The sequence below is a fragment of the Arctopsyche grandis genome, chromosome 4, assembly GCF_051622035.1.
Source record: "Arctopsyche grandis isolate Sample6627 chromosome 4, ASM5162203v2, whole genome shotgun sequence".
NCBI classification, from domain to species: Eukaryota; Metazoa; Arthropoda; class Insecta; order Trichoptera; family Hydropsychidae; genus Arctopsyche; species Arctopsyche grandis.
In genome coordinates, this window is record NC_135358.1 from 32,688,090 (window position 1) to 32,710,964 (window position 22,875).

General features: G+C 31.2%; 1 protein-coding gene and 1 long non-coding RNA gene across 4 annotated transcripts in view; one reads left to right on the forward strand and one right to left on the reverse strand.

The window, feature by feature from the left end:
- Positions 1-13,109, forward strand: part of LOC143911133 (uncharacterized) — a 112,118-nt gene extending 99,009 nt beyond the window's left edge. For all 3 annotated transcript variants that reach the window (XR_013260549.1, XR_013260547.1, XR_013260548.1), the window contains 2 exons: positions 9,374-9,643; positions 12,415-13,109. This is a non-coding gene — a long non-coding RNA (uncharacterized LOC143911133). Of the gene's footprint in view, positions 1-9,373; positions 9,644-12,414 lie in introns of those variants that run through there.
- LOC143911132 (uncharacterized) overlaps positions 1-22,875 on the reverse strand; it is a 124,333-nt gene that overhangs the window by 66,534 nt on the left and 34,924 nt on the right. The gene's annotated exons all lie outside the window — the stretch shown is intronic.

A 22,875-nucleotide genomic window follows, 5' to 3' on the forward strand; every position in this document is an offset into this window, starting at 1 on the left:
TATAACAGGTCGCCGCACATAACCCATTTACAACGGCAATTTTTACAATCAAATTACAACCAATGTGAATTTTGATGTTTCGGGCTATTTCAAACGAATATACAATAGGAGGAATACAAAGGGCTTAATGCCTATGCGGGATTATAGTGACGATATTTAATATCGAATCAAAGCGAACGAAGTACGCGAGTGCAAATGTTCGGACGAATCGATACGTTTGAAAGTGATTTTTATATTTGAAATATTTTTTATTGTTTGAATTAATATAATATTAAGATGGGTTATATCATCATCATCACCATTCACCATCCACTGCTGGATGAAGGCCTCCCCAACACACTTCCACTCGTCTCTGTTTTACGCAACTCTCATCCATCTCACCCCATACATTTTCCTAATTTCGTCTAACCATCTTCTCTGAGGTCTTCCTTTTACCCTTTTGCATTCTCTCGGGTGCCATTCTAGCACTTCTTTTGTCCACCTATCGTCCAATCTTCTAGCCACGTGGCCCATCCATTAAATTTCAAACTCTACACTATATCCACTACTCTTGTCATACTTCTCACCCACGTATTCCATTTCCTGTCTTTCCTCGTTATGCCAAGCAAACAACGTTCCATACTTCTTTGAGCGCATTGGACTTTGTGTAGCAACTTGGCGTTCAATGTCCAAGTTTCACACCCATACGTCATCACTGACAAATTAGATTGATTGAAGATCTTTTTCTTCAGGCAAAGTGACATTTTTTATTTAAAACTTCATTCATTCGTCCAAATGCACTCCACACTAATTTCATACGTCTCTTTATTTCTTCTTCATTACTACCGGACATGACTATTATTTGTCTTAAATATAAATAACTACCGACTACATTTACTATTCATCTATCGACTACATCATCTATTGTAATGCTATGAGGTATGCAATAGTTATTGAACATTAGTTTGGTCTTATCTGCGTTAATTTTTAATCCTACTTTCCTACTTTATCTGTCCAGCTGTGTTAGACTGTTAAATAAGTCAGTTGAATCGCGAGCTATTAAAACTATAATGGGTTATATGTCAGTTTATTCATGGATAGATTTTCACTGCGTAGTATTATAAATGCTGCAAACTAGAACGCATGGATTATTACGCAATTTACTAAATGGTTTTTATTACAAATCAGTCAGAAGTCACCATTCGATATTCATAATTTTAATATGAGGTCTGTGTGATGATTTTACAAAGATTTCAGCGCACATAGGAGTGTGTGCACATATGTACATATATCTGATCCGCGTTGGAGTTTCATGTGAATTTTATTGAATTGAAACGAAAGCGATCGGGTCGAACATCGCGCTCGTGTTGTATGAAAAACTTTAAGCAGAAAACAAGAGAGGTAATCCGTATCGCTTTAAAACTGAAATACCACGAATGGTTGTTGGGTTTTTATGGTCTCGCGAACAATCGAGTTGAGTCGAAGCATAACAGACAACCTCCGGTTAACATGTTGCTTGCCGCTATTTATTAGCGACGTTCGATCTCCGGGAAACGGGAGAGACCACCGGCGAGTTCGAAGACATCTGGGTACGAATCTCACGAGTGTCCCGACGACGACCCAAATCGAACAAATAACAAACGCCACGAGTCCCCAAACGTGTAAATTAACAGTCAGACTTGAGGACGTTATGATCGGAGGAGGTCAAAGGTCGACAGGCACATCTGCATGTGCGTATTGTTTGATTTTTTCGCGGTTTTTTTTACTAGCGCGAAGCATGGAGCCGATTCACAATGGCGATACAGTTCAGAGTCGTGGACAAAAGCTCGAAGATTTATATGTGAGGTGGCTATGTCGAGTTGCATTGTGCATTCGAGTTGGTCCAGCCAACACTGGTAGCCGGTACACGGTCTTCTGTCGACCGCCGCTGCTACCATCGGGACAAGAGAATGGCCTGTCCAACTTTCAAGTCGCAGTCTTGCACTCTTGAGAACGTGTATTAGCTCTATATAGATACGTGGATATCCACGTATATCGAAAGCTTAGGAATGTTTCCTCGTGTGCGCGCAAATCATTCAACGTCTGAGTAGAACGCGTTGAGAGCATACCGAATGCGACTATAATAATAACATCAACGGTGCACTGATTGATGTGCCGACTAAGACTCCACGATGCTCCAAGAAAGTCAATATAAGCATGGAAATGAAATATGATATGAATGTCATATACATGTATATGTATGTATAAATTAATAATTAATTATGTGCGTGGTGGACATCATCATTTGATGGTTTTACCTCCTGCCCGCACAGTGCTTTATCGGATGGCTCCTATTCCAAGAGCTATCCGACTTTTAATGAAATCGTCGCTACCGTGCCTGAATGTGATATTTTGGATCTTAGTGAGAGTAGGTTATTGGAGATTATTCTGGCCTATTTGTCTGGTAGCCTGCGCTCATCAATATTTTCATAATTGATGTAATGTATGAGTGGAATTTTGATCTTTTCTCTTCCATTTGAGCCTCGTGGAGATGTTTTGAATTATATTTACAGCTGGTGCTTATATATCGATGCTGACTATATATTCTGCTTATTTGATATTTTTTGTTGTGTATTTTATTTCTACCTTCTGTTTATTTTTATGTGCTATTTTTCTTTTGTTTTTTTTTATCATATTTATTCTTATGTATTTTTTTCTCTAATTTTCTCATGTAGGCAATTGTAGCGCATTAAGTTCTTTCTATAATGCCACAATGGTCCAAAATTACAAATAAATAAATAAAAAAGTCAAGTCATGTCGATTTACCTTTCACGGTACGCAAAGACAACTTTTTATTTAATTATAGTCCTTTTATAGATACAAAATGGGAATTATATTGAAATGGTTCAAATGAGTATGCAATATTCGATCATGTGCTGTAAATGAATGTGCTCGAACTCTTGTTCTGAACAAGTCTAACCAAATTATCCAAAATTTTCAATGCAAAAAACTTTTAAATCAAATCGATTAGTTTTGATTGATTTAAAAGATTTTAATGCACGATTTTGTGTAAAGAAGCTCAGAAAGAAGTAGATATGTATAATTGGGGAAAAAATAATTGTAGAAAGTAAATCCAAAGCTAGATTAATGGATGGAGTAAGAAAGTGATTGAATTATATGTATAATTAGAAGGTAGATGCTACAGAAGAGAGAAAATAAGTCAAAGGATACGATAGAAGAGTTAAAATGCATAGATATAAGATCTCTAGAAAATAATATAGAGCTAAAAAATTTTTTGGATATTTGAAATATATAGTTGAAAAAAGTCTTCCAATTATTTACATAACTAATCGAATCGACCTTATATTTGTCGTCAATTATTAAGTCAAACAACTGCACATCAGAGTTGGCGAATCATTTGACCTGTTGTAGCACAATTACAATCCACTATACAAATATCGTAGATAACAACTGTAGCTAATAGCTTCTTAGACAACAACTGTGGATACTTCTTAGATAACAACTGTGGATACTTCTTAGATAACAACTCGCAGGTCTCATCTTGAATTTGTCTCAATTATCTGGTCACCTTTTTATTTATACCATATTAATTGTATTGAAAAAGTCCAACTAAAATTTATTAAATTCTTACGCTACCGTTTTCCTACCTAAGCCCATACTACTGTTCCCGATATTTTTAAAATTCTATCCTTTAACAATCTTTCTGTCAGGTGACGACTCACTAATGCTACATTCTTTTTTGAGCTCGTATATGGTTTCGTTGATTGTTCTGATTTACCGAGTAAGGTTGGTTTCAGGATCCCAGTTAGGTATTCTAGACACGTTGCACTCTTTTTACTTACCCAATCCTTTCAAAACCAATTCCCTACAATATTCCTATCTACAGTGTGTTTATCGTATGCTTAACGGGGAGCTGAATGAGGTTGATCTATTCGGTATTGCCTTACATCAATTCAGAACTGCCATCAGGAGAGTCTTGATTGATTGATCCATTTCTATTTCTATTTCTATTATATTATATTCTTTGTACAATTATATTATATCACTTTATGTTTAATTATTCATTGTCTTATTTAGTCATATTTTAGTTTTTATTCTTTTCTTTTTCATTTGTTTGTCTATATGTACTAGATGGGTCTACGTGACGAGCCAGAATGTTAAATTAAAGAAAACACAAATATCGGAAGGCAAAGATTGAAAATCGAAAGATCTTAAGTCGAAAGATCAAAAAAAAAAGGGTGCATGGTAAACGGTACATAATCCGGAAGGAAAAGCCTGTTCCTCTTGTGCCTGTTGTATCCTACTCGCGAAAATTAAGTATGTACGTGAGTATGTACCGTTTACCATGCATCCTTTTTTTATGTTTCGACTTAAGATCTTTCGATTTTCGATCTTTGCCTTCCGATATTTGCATTTTCTGTAATTTAACATTCTGGCTCGTCACGGAGACCAGTACTAGATATATTATGTATTTTGTAAAAATCTATAATTGGGCTCAGATATTATTTTTTTATATTTATTCTTTGTTTTTTATGAATTTATACATCTGGGGCCTCTTGATTTTTCAATAAATAATAGCTGCTATAGACCTCTCAAATTTAAACTTCCTTGATGATTTGAAAACCCCTGAGTAGATGGAGTTGCCGTATCTATCTCGGCGGCCCAAACAGCCGTCGACGGGCAATATTTCAAAAAGTGGTCATGGACCGTCAGCGAACAAGGGTCACTTTTCCTTGAGGGCCAGATGTGTGCGTACCTCCGACCACCTTTCATAATAATTCTCCACGGCAGAGCTGGGCACGCATGCACGGGACCATTGTTGAGCCTGAAAAGTTCCACAGCCTCCATAAGTCAGGATTTACGTCTGCGCCGATACGAATCTGAATTAATCTTCGATTATGCTCGGCCTTTTGACGACGCGGCCGCGCGGCGAAAGGGTCAAACGCGCCACCGGTGTTAATCGATCCCTATGCAAATTCCAACGATTTAACCCTCAACATTGACACGCTCCCAAAACGAATAGTATACATAAAAAATATAAGCTGAAGTAAAATCGCCCAATGTTTTAAATTGTATAAACAACATACTTGTAGCTTGGGACTTCCGCAAAATTGTGGATAATAACGTAGAAATTTATATGTAAGTTTCTCCATAGATATGTACCTGTTTACGACATACTTCATAACTAGAAAGACTACAACAGATCCTAAAAAAAGCTTTCTTTTTTAAATAATATTAAGTTTATATGAGATGACAGTAAATCGTGTAGAATGAGATGCATATCTGATTTTCAATCAAACGGTTCCAAGAAATTGGCAACCTTTACCCATTTTTCAGCATCTTGAATTTCACTGATTTCTATACATGCTGCAAATTTGTCCATAGATTTATTTATTTATTTTAACCAAAATCAATTAATCAAGCACACTCGTCTAACAGATTGCTCCAAAGCGACGAGTGTGCTAAAAAGATTAAGAAGTACAATAGTAAAAAATATAAGTTAAAAAACAAATTACATATATAAATATACAAATTAAAAAAGAAAGGATAACTAAATAAAACATGAAATCATAATAAAATCATAATTAAAAAATTAGATGGATGTTAATTGATGTTTGTATTTTTACAATACTTCTGTACAATGTTTGACCATAGATTTCGTGTTTAATGTAAATATATATGTAGGTATATACAATTAATTCTTATTCTGTATACAATGATTGATTGAAAATTAAATGTAATTAAAAAAAAGTAACTTTTATCACTGATCAAGTTTTTAACCTGTGCAAAGGGGCGGTAGAAAGCCGCGTTAGGATAGCTAGCTGCCATCACTTCTATTTGATACAAGATTACAATTCCGGTGTAATTTTTAATGACTTCGTTAGTGATATAGCTTCATGTTAGAGACATTAGCTCACTTCAATGTTAGCTAACCCCCCCGTATGTGGGTTAAATATCAAAGCTATCTAATTAGTAGAAGTGGTTCATAATCAGATCACACATTTTTGACGGTCAGGAATTTCACTAAACTAATGAGTGAAGCTAATAAAAAGCTTGTAAAAAATTGAACTTTGTCATCACTTCTCGTCGGATAATTGTAAAATAAAAATATATCGTTCCATCGGTAGGTATTCAAAACAAGAGAGCAGAGAAACTTGTAAAAATTTGTTTTTTCTAAGAAATGAACAAAAGTACCCCGAACCCTAGCCGATGTCTAGTCATTACATATTAAACTCAACAATCGATTGAAAAGCTTATTATTTATATAATGTCCTGTCCATTATTTAATAATAATTTAAGTCCACGAAAGTCAGCGACACACATTGTATTGTATTATAGTAGACAAAACCCTTAACCATCAGCTGACAAGTTTCTGATCTTTAAGAAACCATTCCGATAGATAAATTCCTCGTCATTCACAGTCTTGTCTGCCAATTTGACTACATATCTAATCTTTGACGCAATTATTCAAACTAACTGTAAGTCGCCATACCAACTAATTATTGGCATTGCAAAGCGTCATTACTCTTTTCCACGGTAAAAGTATTATTGTTATGTAAATAAATAATTTAGAATTTCAAGACGACATTTTTCATGTCGTATAAAATAGTGTGCTAACGTATAATATATGTAGTCGATAGTAGTTATAGGTTAAAAAAATACAATTCTATAGAGAGTAAATACATATATATATACGATAAAAAGAACATTATCATTCGCGATGCAATTAAGGTGAAATTTACGCATGTGTACATTATTAATATAATATACATATACACAAAAGAAAGATTAATATTAATGAACTGTCGCAATGGCGGTTTCGCGTGTCACCTGAACATGACTATCGCAGCTTGTTACTGAATCTACACTGATTTCATTCGAACACGTGTATAAACTGAATTTTACCTTTTACGTAATGTTAAATTGCCCCGGTGATAAATAAAGAAAAATGGAAAAAAATCGATCGATCTTGAATTGAGATCTAGTTTTAAAGAGCCGCAGCATTACGCAGCCCGTCGTTATTTATTCGATCTAAACATGTCAGGTTTTAATTAAAAAATATCACATAAATCTATTGGTGTGTGTGCGATGAGCGTTTTTTTATTAGTCTGTTACAAAAATCGATATTTTATTTTATATAATAAAAATTTAGAAATTAATGTGTAAATAAAATAGGAAACGTGGAACGTCAGTTTATTGCTTATGTAAATCTCTGAAGTATTAAAATCAAAGCGTTAATATGCGTTGTAAGTTACTTGAATACTGTGCGATAGGAGTTTTCAAACTTTTCCCATTTAAAGTGAATTGATAAGTATTCAAATTATAATTTATTTCCAAATACATAGTTATGATGCGATTTGAATGGTACACAGATATGATGCGAACGTAATTTTTTTATTATAATAAAAAAATAGTAAAATCGAAATCTTTAAAATTTATATGGATATTCTGATTGGTACGGCAATTTCAATTAAAAGCAGAGGTTTTTAGCATTAAATATGTATATACATATGTACAAAGAATCATTTAAGGGTCAAATGTTAGTAAAAAAACCTCTTTGTCTTCTTTAATATTGCAAAAATTCTGATGTAAATTATCGATTTCAATTTTTTTTAAAGCAAAACAATGGTTTTATTCTATAACTAAAATCTTGCAAATGATTTTTTTTCTAGCTTATTGTACATAGTATTTATATCATATTTATATCATATATATATATCGCTACATGTTAGTAGAGTGAATATTATCATATATTATTCCTACATATACAAGTTCAAGAACTTCAAAAGGTCCATAGACCGCAAGGTTGCGTCTTTTTAATCATCTTATAATATTATACATATGAGTCGTTATATTTTAAATTAATGGATGTCCAATTTTCAGTTCCAAAACCACTATTATTCTATTTGACTTAATTCACAAATTGTTATCACTTATTTTAATTCGAATGTCCATTATTTCGGAAAAGCAGAATAAAACGTATTACACCACCAGTATTTTTTTTTTTTTTTTTGTACTTTGAACAAAGTGGTCACAGGTTTACATCCCACTGGTTTCTACTGGCCAGACCTTGTATTTGTGATTCCCAAGTCGATCGTTTCCTATCAGAGTTTGCCAATTTATCTGATTTTTATTGAAACGGTTCCAACAAATTGGCAACCTTACCCATTTTCCCGCAAATCTTGAGTTTTCAGCAATCTAGAATTTCTTTGTGGATGTTCATTGATATGTATTTTCTTTGTATAGTACTAATAATAATTGTTTTAAATGTAGAATGTTTCTAGCATGGATTTATCTGTTAGGCCTTCCTTTTGGTGACTGGAAAAATGCACTCGAATAGTTGCACTCTCGAGACATCCAAACTTTCAAAGATAACTAATGTAATAGAATTCCACAAAAAAGCGTTATCTGAGGGTACTAACCTTTTTTTGTGGAATTCAACGCCTTTGAAAATTAGGACTTCTCGAAAGTGTGCAATTCATTGCAATTGTAATTGCATTTTTCCGGGAACCCTTCCTGATATGTGTAAAATGAAAAAATAATATTGTTAAATGAAAAACATTATATTTAATATTTTACAAAATATTTCTCGAAATGAAGAACAGTGGACTTTCAAATATAACGGCTCATATAATGAACAGAAAATATAATGATTTTGTATAGAAAAAAATGTGTGGAAACTTGCACAAGACAAAAGTTCTACTTCCGGTCATCATATTTCGTTCAAATTAATTTTATTACTTAAAATCACTATCAGTATTATACACAATAAATATTAAGAAGATAAAAATAATTTAAAAGGTCAAAATAAAATAATTAAATATTGTTTTAAAAAATAATACTACTTTCGGCTTACGAATTCTGACCAAAACGTCATCAACTCTAAGTTAGTACATAAATAATACAAATATAAATTGATCAGTGATCGATTCTGAGTTCGAATCAGTCAAAATCTCGAGTTCGAAGTTTCGCATGATCACAAAACTTCATCTATTGTTACTACGTTCATACATACACATCGTGCACATTAAGTAAGGCTGTACGACAAAAAGAGAGAGAATTTCAGAACACGCCACTGATAAATATATAATATATAAAGTAAAAATTATATAATATAATATGTAATCCCCGAATGAATACTTGGCATAATATTCGACAAGAACCATTATACGATAGAATTAATGAAAGTATAATGAAATTAAAAGGATTTTAATTAGTTGAATGGCGTCCCCAGTCGAGTGGTGTGGAGTGGCTTTCGGTCTGGCAAAGGTAATTTTAATATTTGTACTGCAGCACGCGTATCGGATACTAGTCTTTTGTGGCACGTCCGTTGTCTTCCAACCCGTTTTCTATTCTTTTCTTATACTTGTCGTTTTCTTCTCTTTTTTTCCAGCTTTTCTCGCAGGCCGCAGCACGCCGTTGACAATAATCGCCGAACAATGCCTGCAGCAACTGTGATAACAGGGCGCGTCGCCGCGCGAGAAATAAAAGAGTTTGCTTTGGATTTTGAATGTAAATATTGAACTCTGATCCGGCTTTGTTCGGCTCGGGTCTCGGCCTCCCCCTTAGATCAGCCGCCCTCAAATGGGATGCTCGGATGCAGCTCCTCAGGACCCACTTTGTACCGGCCCGTGTGTTTACTCGGCGGCGAAAACACCCAACGGTAATAAGGCTTCTGCGCCAACAAAATTATCTAAACACTAACCTACTATTTCAATTTCACATCTGAAGCTGCGCTCCTTCAACTCTACAACACAATCTCAAAACACAATCTGTTTGTAATAAATAAACTATAATTGCAGACAACTACCAATGTAAGGGTACCCCGACTTCCCGCGCGGTCAATAAGCGTCCCGACATAATCGCGCCGACAAAACCGCGACAGACATATTAACTATATGTCTGAATACTAATACATAGATATATCCAATATATTATTACATGTAGGTAGTCATCGTATAGTCATATAGTCACTAATTCATATAAACTATTGGAATGTATCTGCTGAGTTGTGAAGCCCTTTAAGAATCCGCATACTCTAATATTGCTCTATAACATATGGTCTCCTTATTACCAAACTCACATAGATCATTTAGAGAAAATTGAGAAGCGTTTTCTGCGCCATTTATCCCATAAGACTGGTCTTGTTAAATTGTTGTTATAATGACAGACTCTCTTTTTTCAAGATCGCAAGTTTGTCTCAGCGCAGAAGGGTTTCTGATTTGTTAATTTTATACAAGATTGCTAATGGTATCCTTGACACATCTGTTTTGAACGAAATAAATTTTAACATGAATGCCCGATTCACCAGATTTAGAAATCTGTGCTATCCACCAATTTGTCATTACAACACTTCATTTAATAGTACAATCGCAAGTACATATATCTATGCTGTCTTTACGATACTATCGATGATGGTTCCGACCCTTTTGCTGACTCTCAGTACTTTTAGGGCTAAGGTGAAAAAGCAAATCTGTGGTCGATTTGCTTCTTCACCTTCATTGTCATGCAATGATTATTAATTTTTATATGTTTATGTAATTTTTCCTTTTTTGTTTGCTTTATATTACCATGTGGCGCTCACTATACATGCAATATAATGTTTCAATAATATTTGAATATTTTTTGTCCAATTGTACTGCTTTCTTTTTTTATATTTTATTCTGTATGTGTGCCAATTTAAATAAAATAAAAATAAATATCGTATCGTGTGAACTAAATTTGTATCAACTTCCAAATTTATAAATTAGCAAGACAGTTTTTTGTCAAATTGTGTACCGTATTTTTTCCCTAAGTACCTAGCTATATACAACAAAAAAGTTTAGATATACGACTATCTTTTCAATGAAACTTCTTCATTAAGTGCAATTCTTTTTACAAGGCTCTTTTTTGACAAATGCTTTTGCCATCTGTCATAGTAAAGTGAATAAGTATACTCTTTAGCGTTTTCACTTTGGAAATACCTACATATACATACATATATTTAGAAGGGAATATTTAAATTTTTTGTAAGGACAGTAAATGGAATGATATCTGAAATCAGCCTTGTATTTAAACGCCGGTTTTTTTATGATTATAATAATCTTTATATTGAATATCATTACAAAACTTGTTTTTGGAAAAAACTAATATATTTTTTAGATAAAAAACAGCAAAAATTAAAATATTGCACATACATATGTACTTACATACATATATCCAAAATTAATGAATATTAATTTCTTTAATTCTTTATTTTTTCCATTTAACTTTAATAAAATTTATCGTTTTTCTACTAATAAAAAAGCACAGGATGACTGCTAGTGATTATTTAAATTTTTCCTATTTTATTAAAACTTACTAATAGAAAACAAAAATGCAAAATACCCTCATACTTTTGATTGATTCCAATTTTCAAATTTATTTCCAATTTCATAGTCCTTGCAATAAATTTCATAAATTTCATAATTTCATAGTTTTCTTTGATGGATAAAATGATCATAAATTAAACAGTTTACATAAATAAAACATATCAACCCTTTTTTTTTCCTTCAAAAAACTTAAACAAAAAATCTTTATAAACATACTCATATTGAAGTTTAAAGCGTCACAACTAGGGATCCCAAATATTCGTCGACTTCAACTATTCGAATAACGAATAGTAAATCAAGAGCTATTCAAATATTCGAAAATTTAGAAAAATGGTAATTACATACATATGTACATATATATATATATGTACCAAGCATAAATTTGAAGGAATCGTCTTATCATTGTTGCCATTGAATTCCACCTCGTTTTTACAGCCAATAATAATTTCAATTTTTTATTTTCTTTTTTCATTATGATTTCTTTTAAAAATGTATATTTCGTCGGTGACTTCTTAAATATTCGTATTATTTTTCTGATGTTTTCTAAAATTTCGGAGAGATTATTATCGATCGAAAAGTGATTTTCTTCAAACATTTCCGTATTTAATGAATAAAAATCCATTTCTTCAAATGTAGACATTTCATCTTCTTCATTATCTTCACTTTTTTCATAATCATCGGCTTCTTCGTTGTTGATTTTGTGTATTTACATAGTTTATAAAAAAAATTATACACAAATAATATTCGAATAGTTGATAAAATATTCGAATAACAAATGGCTGAAAAATCAGACGAATAATTCGAATATTTGATTGGGATCCCTAGTCACAACACACGTACAAACTACTATATTTTTTATCTAACTGTACTGCTTTATTTTTTTATATTTCATTCTGTATGTGTGCCTATTTAAATAAAATAAATAAAAAGTAAATACGAATCGAATGAAATTTGACACTGGGAACGTTGATATGAATCTCCGTCGTCAAGTCGAGCAATCGAGCGTTCGTACAAATTAGTATCGACTTACGAGTCCTCAGCACGCTATCGATTCATCAGACTGTCGAATTTCGTATTGTTTCAGGTCGTCGCCGTACTTTCGACACACTCACTGTTCATCCTCATGACGAGAGAGAGGCAAAAGGGATGCAGTTCAGGTCCTGCGGTGATTGCGAGCGAGTGCTCGCGTCCTGAATACAAATTGCGACCGTCCGATGGGAGCCGGAAAGAGAGAGGCGAACCTAACAGCTGGATAACCAGTGACTGTCACACACACGAGACCACCAATGCCAAGGAACTCTTTGAGGGTCACGGCTCTGAAAAAATTAAACGCCCGCGCCCATTGTATATTTATGTATATGCATGTATGTATGCATATGTACGAATACACATCTACCGATTTGCGTTTTGTGCAAAGTTGACGCACGTCATGTCGCACTCGCGATGACGTTTCCATTTCGATATGTGTTTATTTGCTTAATCATGATGTTGACGTTATAATGTGTCGTTATAATGTGTCGTTATAATATAATGCTCATCAATTGTTATGTTGGGTGGAAAAGTTTGTTTGTCAGCTCCTTATGCACGCTTCCATGTCCTTTTCGAATCTTCCATGTCTGAGTTTAATTTTAATGTTTGTGATTGAGTAAGAGTGGTCCTCACTTTTTTTATTGATTTATTTGAGAATATTTGGAAAAGGTGCCAAACCAATGGACCCAAGGGGATTTTTTTAATACATAAAGAAATACATACATGTATCAAATAAAATGAACAATAATCAAAAACAAACAAAACCGAAAAATAAAATAAAAAAGAGCAAATAAAATAATAAACCTAAAAAATAAGAAGAACTACAAATACCCATTTATTTTAAGGGAATTAGTTACTTCTAGTAAAGCTACTAATTTATTGCATACGAGTTATTTCTTTATTGAAAAATCAACAGGCAACATGTAGAAATTCATAAAAATAAATTTAAATGCACAATTTACTGGAATTTAATCAAAATTGTGAATAGTTTTCATTCAATAATATTATAAGCTGCAAACAATAGATTCTATGACAGAATCACTAATAACTATACTAACACACTTGTGAAGAGTCTCGGTGACTACAAAAAAATGTCTATACCCTTCAGGTATAACACACAGATTACCTAAACACAATCAGCTTTAGGTCATCGACTTTAGAGAGTCTTTAATCAATATTATGTATTAGATGTACTATGAGCATTTATAAGAATTGTAAATAGGATTTTGAGCTATTTTTTCTATTATGCTGTACATTAACATTAGACTAATACAATACTATGATTAATAACCAAATTAAATTAAATTGTAAAATATAAAATGATCAGTAGATCAGTAGCTATTAAAATAGAAATAAGATGTATGTTGAACATAATTTCGTAATAATAAAAAGCATTTAAAAATCAAAAATATTAAAAAAATCTCGATTTCGAATTTTTGCATGATCACAAAACTTCATCTATTATTACTACGTACAAAAATAAAGTAAAAATAGACAGATTAAATAAATACAATTAAATAAATAAAATTTAAAAAGCTAAAAATAATATAATATAATATGTATGAAATGTATTGAATGACCCATATTAGAAATGTAAATAGGCTTTTGAGCTTTTTTTATCATTAAAATAAGATAATACAGTGGAATCTCGAACTTCTAAGTTATTTTGCTTTATTTACTAAGAATAAATATAACAAAATAACATCTGAGCCGAATTAAAGATTTTTACAAAATACATAATTTATCTACATAGTAGGTACATATGTATGTGTAGACAAACAAATTAAAAAAGAAAAGAATAAAAACTAAAAATATGACTAAATAGGACAATGCACAATTAAATATAAAGTGATATATTATAATTGGATTAACATATAGTGATATAATATAATTGGATAAAGAATATTTATACTGAAATATAATTGGACGTGTAACATATTGAAAATACTTTTGCAGAGCGTCTCGTTTTGAGTCCTGAAAAATATAATCACCCTACTTACATATACATATGTATGTACGACTTATGAGACGTACATAAGTGGCGGAAGTCTGATTTTCAGTTCCATAAACACTATTTCTGTTTAACTTAATTCACAAATTGTTATCACTTCATTTTGTGTATTCGATATGTCCAGAATCTCGGAAAAGCAGAATAAACGTATTACAAACCACCAGTATTTTTAAATATTGTTAAACGCAAAGCATTATATTTAATTTTTTGTGTAATATATTTATTGAAATGAAGAAAAGTGGACTTATTACTTATTATATACATACATACTATCAAATATAACAACATTATCGTTTTTTTTTATAATTGGATTTAAAATAATCAGAATGTTCATGCTTCCTTTAGCAATTGCTGAATACGAATAAACTAAACTAGACATTTGTACGAAAAAAACGTATTAGACGTGTTAGTAAAAAAACCTTGGCACCGCCGTGCGAAACTGTTTACTGCTATTTATGATAATCGAACACTAACTTATAAATTCATCCGATTCATGTGTATAAATACATTTTAAAATGCTAGTTTATTAAAAAACAAAACAAAACACATATGACTGCTGTATAAAATTTAAATTCATGAGTGTGCACTACATTTTGCATTCCAGTCTACATACAGATGTATGTACATATAACATAATACATACCTATGTACATACGTCTACATATATATATATATATATATATATATATATATATATATATATATATATATATATATATATATTTATTTACAAATAAAATTGAATGTATGTATTTTACTTGTAATATAATTTGCCAAATTTCCAATTAAAAAAAAACTTTGAAGTACACCTTTAGATTATTCCCTTTCCCTTCTCTATTTTCATAATTTGTAATTATTATTATTATCCGCTATTATATAGCTCATTATTTTTATGATTTTGTTAAATATGTTGTTTGTGTATATGTATATATGTATGTTTTGTTTTTGTCATGTCTAATTTATTTAGTTATTATTTTGTTTCTTTTCTGTTATATTTTTGACCATTGCGGTGCATTAGGAATTCCTGTAAAGCTGCAATGGTCCAAACTCTAAATAAATAAATAAATACCATATTTTCAACTATGCTAATCACATGTAATTGTCACAGTCTATTCAAAATGCATATTCTGTTGTTAAATAAAAAAATGAACTCTTCAATTTTTTCATTACTTATATACATATATTTTCAATTTTGAATCATGTAATCTGATCTAATTACCATCATATTTTTATATTTGACCATTTACTTTTGGATAAGACCAAATTGTCAAATTATATTTTTGACCATTGTGGCGCATTAGGAATTCCTGTAATGCTACAACGGTTCAAAAATTTCCAACTTAAGTTCAGGCTTCAAAATAAGTATACACACTACATTTTCATCACCCATAACAATCATCGAAGGGAAGAGGAAGCGGGGGGGGGGGGGGTAGGTGCACTTCATCTTGGAAATCGTCGCACTTCACAGAGTTTACAGTTCAATAAAGAGTTTAACGACGCCATAGCGGGTGGGGTAGGTGGGGTTTCGGGTTATAAAGCAGCTGAAAGCACTGTGTGTACGTTTGAGAGCAGCTGATCGTTCATTTTCACGGTCAAGCGACGTCAGCGTCGCATAGGCAATGGCGTCGGTGTCGCGACCCGCATACGAAGCTCGAAATCAGACACTTACTATGATATATGTATATATATATATATATATATATATATATATATATATATATATATATATATATATATATATATATATGTACATATATATATGTATACATAGACACAGAACTTTCTAAAGAAGCTCCTTGGGTAATAATTTTCGCAGTGATAATGTGTCGATGAATCAAAACCTATCGATTTTTATGTGTGTCACGCGCGAGTGTGTGTGTAGAAAAGGTCGCGCCGCGTTCTTCGTAAATGAGTGATGATGATGAATGGTTGGAAATTAACCGATCCGTGGGTTCGGCTGAAAAAGGAAATTTTTCACATGGACGATGAATTATCAATCATTTCGACGTTGAAAAGAGAACGCGAGTCTGAAATGACGCACATTTTTACCATTTAAAGTCAAAAGGAACGCAGAGCGTTAAAAAATGCGGCGTTTGCGTGAAAGATTTATTGAACGGCTCGTTGTAATGTTGTTAGTGGCTTAAAAATGTCAAATGGCAATTATTATCTGTGTTATGGAATATGGGCGTTCCAATTCGAAATTCGAAATCATCAAACTTTGCAGCTTTCTGATTTTTAAATGCTTTTTATTATTACGAAATTATGTTCACAATACATCTTATAATGTATTTTAATAGCTACTGATCTACTGATCATTTTTTATTTTACAATTTAATTTAATTTTGTTAGTAATCATAGTATTATATTATTCTAACGTTAACGTACAGCATAATAAGAAAAATAGCTCAAAAACCTATTTACAATTCTTATAAATGCTCATAATACATCTAATACATAGTATTAATTAAAGACTCTCTAAAGTCGATGACCTAAAGCTGTTTGTGTTTAGGTAATCTGTGTGTTATACCTGAAGGGTAGAGACATTTTGTTGAAGTCACCGAGACTCTTCACAAGTGTGTTAGTATAGTTATTAGTGATTCTGTCATAGAATCTATTGTTTGCAGCTTTCAATATTATTGAATGAAAACTATTCACAATTTTGATTAATTTCCAGTAAATTGTGCATTTAAACATTATTTTATAAAAACGGAGTTTTATATATCTAACGGATTTTTATTGTATTCCAATGATATGCTCATACATATACATATAATTATATTAAAAAAATCTCGAGTTCGAATTTTCGCATGATCACAAATCATCTATTGTTACTACGTACATAAATAAAGTAAAAATAGACAGATTAAATAAATACAATTGCTTTTGAAAGCCTACTTTAAAAAGCTAAAAATAATATGTACGTATGAAATGTATTGACTGACCCATATTAGAAATGTAAATAGGCTTTTGAGCTTTTTTTATCATTAAAATAAGATAATACAGTGGAACCTCGAACTACGAGTGACTCGATTTAAAAATAATAGCTAAATTTTTTATAAAATTTTGGATTAACGAGCGATGTTTTGAAATACGAACAATAAAAAGGATATTATGACAATAGAAGATTTACAAGAATACAAGTGGTATATAATATTACAAGGTATATAAGTGGCCGAAATTACAAGTTTTTGTAAGAAAGATTTTATCTACAATTTGCACAATTCGATGTACGAATGTTTTAAATTTCAAGCACGTTTCCGGAACGAATTAAATCGAGGTTCCACTCTACTATAAATACTTACAAGAAAAATAATGTATAAAATAAATAATTATCATTAATTAATATCACGACGGGATCAAATTTAGTTTATATTCGAATATACATATGTAGCTAATGAAAAAACAATAATATTTTTCGATATTTTACATTAATAAAAATAATAAACTGATAATGATCATAGGATATGTAGCTAAAAGAATAGACCTAAGATGTGTTGTGAACATTATTCATAAACAATAGAAAGCATTTAAAAATCAAAATCAAAGCTTGAAATAAAATATATTTTCCATTTTGTTTCTATAATTCAAAAAATATTAAGTACTAGTGGATTTACCCGGCATCGCTAGGTATTTGTAATATAAACCGCTTAAACATGACTAATCTAATAGTAAACATTTTATTAATTTTATTTTATATAAATTTATTTGAATACTCATTTGTTTTTTTACATACCTCCTTTGCTTTTCTCATGGTTTTCGTGTTAGTGGTAATTTTTATATCTCTTATCTTTTATCCGATCGTTTTCATACTTTACCATATTGCTCATTTTGGTCATCAATATACGTTAATGTATCGTCTGCCATTATTTATTAAATTGACTGTCACGAACAAACAAACATATATACTGTCTCTTTCAAAATTATATGTATACCAGAATCCAGCACCTGCGTCCTCGGAGCCTGTGACCCCGGTGGCGCCAGCAACTCCTAGGACTTCAACCCTGGCGCCTTCGCCCCCTGGAACTTCAAATCCTTTGAATCGAAAAAAAAAAATTGAATTTGTCTAAAGTCTCTTTCGAAATTTGTATATATTAGATATAATTAAATTCGATCAAAATAATTTTATGAAATGCCAATTAATTCAATACGGACATATGTTTCTTTGTCATAGGTTGATCTGTTCGGTATTTCCCTAAATCAATTCAGGACTAACATCAAGAGAATCTCGACCGATTGATCCATTTCTTCTTCTATTCTATTTTATAACCTTTTTCCAACATTTTAACACTTTAGTTTAGTCATGCAATGTGCTATTTAGTCATGTTATACATTTTATTATTTTCCTTTTAATTTTTTTACCTTGTTTTTATCTTTTTCATTTGTTTATCTTTATAAAAATCTGTAATTGGACTCGGATGTTATATATCTTATATATTTACTCTTTGTTTTTATGCATTTCTACATCTTGTTGTCTGTTGATTATTCAATAAATAAAATAAAATATGCTTATTTAACGTACATAGATATGACTAAATATTTGGAATTAAACCGACGAACAACAATATTGGTGGAAATTTCAATGTATAAAATTCAATGTATTATTTTTCTCACAAACATGAAATTTTAAATCAATTGCAAAAAAATCTACCAAGTTTAAATATCGCCGATTCCTTTTAACTATGTATGTATATCTTTAATATAATATCCCTCTCATTTTCTCATGACGATCATGAAGATTGCTCGGAAGATTTATCGCTCTGCTTAATAAAGAAAAAACTGTAAAAGACAGGCTTGCAGTGCATCTAGAAGAGAATGGTAGGTACACAGTTTATATTTGTAATGAAAAGAAGGAAGTCTATTTAGAATTCAGGGCACAAGAGTGGCGGCCAACCCGGTGACACGCGGACGAGATTGTCCTCGGACTGGCGCGCCGTCCGGTTACAAATAACTTCAGAGCGCATCAACGCGTGCATAGCAAGTAGACAAACACGTGGGAAAACGCGCCGGAAAACCGGCCAAGATTTTCCGAATCACCAATGGAACTGCACCAGAACAAAGAATCACAGAAACACGTTGACCCAATCCTCGTTCCACTTATTGTATTTATTTTATTTTACATAAGTTTAAGTTTGGACCATTGCCGCATTACAGGAGTCCCTAATGCGCCACGTACATACATACATTAGGGATCCCAATCGAATATTCGAATATTCGAGTATTCGAATTATTCGTCTGATTTTCCAGCCATTCGTTATTCGAATATTTTATCAACTATTCGAATATTATTCGTGTATATATTTTTTTATAAAATAAAAACACAAAATCAATATGAAAAGAGTGATGACGAAGAAGCCGACGATTGTGAAGAAAATTAAATATGTAATTGTGATGAAAATGAAGATAATGAGGAAGATGAAATGTCTGCATGTGAAGAAACGGATTTTTATTCATTAAATACAGAAATGTTTGAAGAAAATCACTTTTCGATCAATAATAATCTCTACAAAATTTTAGAAAGCATCAGAAAAATAATACGAACATTTAAGAAGTCACCAGCGAAATATACATTTTTAGAAAAAAATCATAATGTAAAAAGAAAATAAATAATTTAAATTATTATTGGATATAAAAACGAGGTGGAATTCAATGGCAATTATTATGATAAGACGATTTATTCAAGTTTACGAAAGTGTTCACATAGCAGTAAAAGAATATAATTTCAATACTGTTTCTAAGAATGAAATTGATATTTTAGGATTGTAAATAGGTTTTTGAGCTCTTTTTCCTATTATGTATGCTGTAGATTAACATTAGAATAATATAATAATATGATTACTAACCAAATTAAATTAAATTGTAAAATAGAAAATGATCAGTAGATCAGTAGCTATTAAAATAGATATAAGATGTATTGTGAACATAATTTCGTAATAATAAAAAGCATTTAAAAAAAAAAAATGATATTTTAACAATTTTAATTCATCTTCTTACTCCCGTTGAAACAGCAATCAAAGAATTAAACAAAAATAGTGCATCTTTAAAAATAGCAGAAGCAGTTTATAAATTTTTATATTATATTTTAGTTTTATATTCTTTTAATTTTCTTAAAATTATGTTTTATTAATTGTAATATATTACATATATAAATATAATGTAATTTATGCTTAGTACATATGTAATTATCTTTTTTAAAATTTTCAAATATATTCGAATATTCGAATAGCTCTTGATTTACTATTCGATATTCGAATAGTTGAAGTCGACGAATATTTGGAATTCCTAACATACATACATACAATGGCCAAAAAAATACAGAAAAAATGAGAAAAATAAAAATAAATACATATATACACAGACAAAAAATATATTCATACATGTTCAAAAATAAAAACAATAGCATTATAATAATAGCAGATAAAATAAAAATATCTCATAATAAAATACAAATTAGGAAATGTTTTGCACCTATAGCCAGCACCAATATATAAGAAACAGTTGCAAATACACAACATACCTGCGAGGCACAAATGGAAGAGAGAAGATCAAAATTCCACCCATACATCTCATTCAATTATGAAAATAATGATGAGCGCAGACTACCAGACAAATAGGTTGAAATAATCTGTGATAATCTACGCTCACTGAGGTGGAAAATATCACATTCCGGCTCAGCAGCAATGATTTCATTGAGAAGTTGAATAGCTCTTGGAATATAAGCCATCCGATAAAGCACTGTGCGGGTAGGAGGTACAACCATCATATGACGTATACAAAGAATTTTTACTATACATATGTTTACGATTTTATTTACTTTGACCTTTTTTTTCGTGTGGGTAAAATCTTATAATCAAATTTCGATTAACTTCCACTGATTTTCTTGTAAATTAAAATTAGATGCCCCCTCTTATAAAAAGTCTTTGAATTAATAAAATAAGTAGTTGATAAATGGTATATATCAGTTAATCAACATTTACATAGTGTGTGAATATGTCGCATTTTCCCAACAAAAATGAAATTTTATGATTTAATTCTTATTAATTATAAAAAACTTGAATGTCTGATATTAAAATTGACATTCAAGTGTGTATTGTCGAAATAATTGCACGTGATTTCAACGGATATTTGTATTCACAATTGAACTCGCAAGCGATACGTGATCTCGAAAGGAAGAGTAATAAATCATCACAAGCGCAGGTGTCATAAATATCAATAACGTCGTGAATTCACAATACAAATATTTCAAAGATTAGCTATGCGTATATTGTGTTTCATTTTGGAAAATCAAATTTTTTTATTAAAACCCACTATCTCATGTTGAATGTACATTGTACGTAGCAAGTTAGGTCGATTTACAAGTGAACTGAGTGATTTTTGTATGTGGGTTTGTGGGGTGAAAGTTTGGGGTGTATCGATTGTGTACAACAGGGGTGTCTAAAGTGGGATAGCGGTCATATAATCGCCTATAGGAGTTGGCTAGGTGTTTTCGCGGAATGCACGCGTCGCCAAATGTATTCAAATGTATGCGCCATTAATTCAGGGAGCGCACTCGCCGTAGACAGAGTACGGGGTGTTCGCTTTTCGGAAAACATCCGAAAAGGACTGCCAAGGTCTCGCAGACCTATATACGAAACCCAAATAAACATTATCCTAAAAAAATGAGTTTAAAAACATTCATTTGTAATTTTTTTAACAAATTGTCACATCGTTCGGCTAATTGGACCCCATTTTAGGATTCATTTAAATATATAAATAATATAAAATATTACGACATATATCCATACATACGTATATAAGTCGTTTGAAAGATATAAAAAATGGTTTATTTTAAATGTATTTCATTTATCATTCATCTGCAAAGGGGAGTCTTTTTAGATAATGAGTAATCATTAAAATTATGTATTGAGAAAAATATTCTTGATGAGTATCTTTTTTTTACCATCATAAAAGCCCCGTTTTTTTATTTTTGACAATTTGGTCTTATCCCAAAGCAAATGATCAAATATAAAAATATGATGGTAATTCGATTAGTTTACATGATTCAAAATTGAAAATATATGTATATAAATAATGAAAAAATTGAAGAGTGCATGTTTATTTAACAACAGAATATACATTTTGAATAGATTGTGAAAATTTTATGTGATTAGCATAGTTGAAAATATGGTATTTATTTATTTATTTAAAGTTTGGACATTGTAGCATCAAAGATACGTCAAAAATTACATTTACGAGGCTTGTCAGACAAAACTACATATGTATGTACGTAAATAATATTCCGTTCGTTACAGATATTACACACAGAGTCTCGGTGATTACAACAAAATGTCTATACCCTTCAGGTATAAACACAGATTACCTAAACACAATATGCTTTAGGTTATCGACTTTAGAGAGTCTTTAATTAATATTATGTATTAGATATGTATTATGAGCATTTATAAGAATTGTAAATAGGTTTTGGAGCACTTTTTCCTATTATGCTGTACATTAACATTCGAATAATAT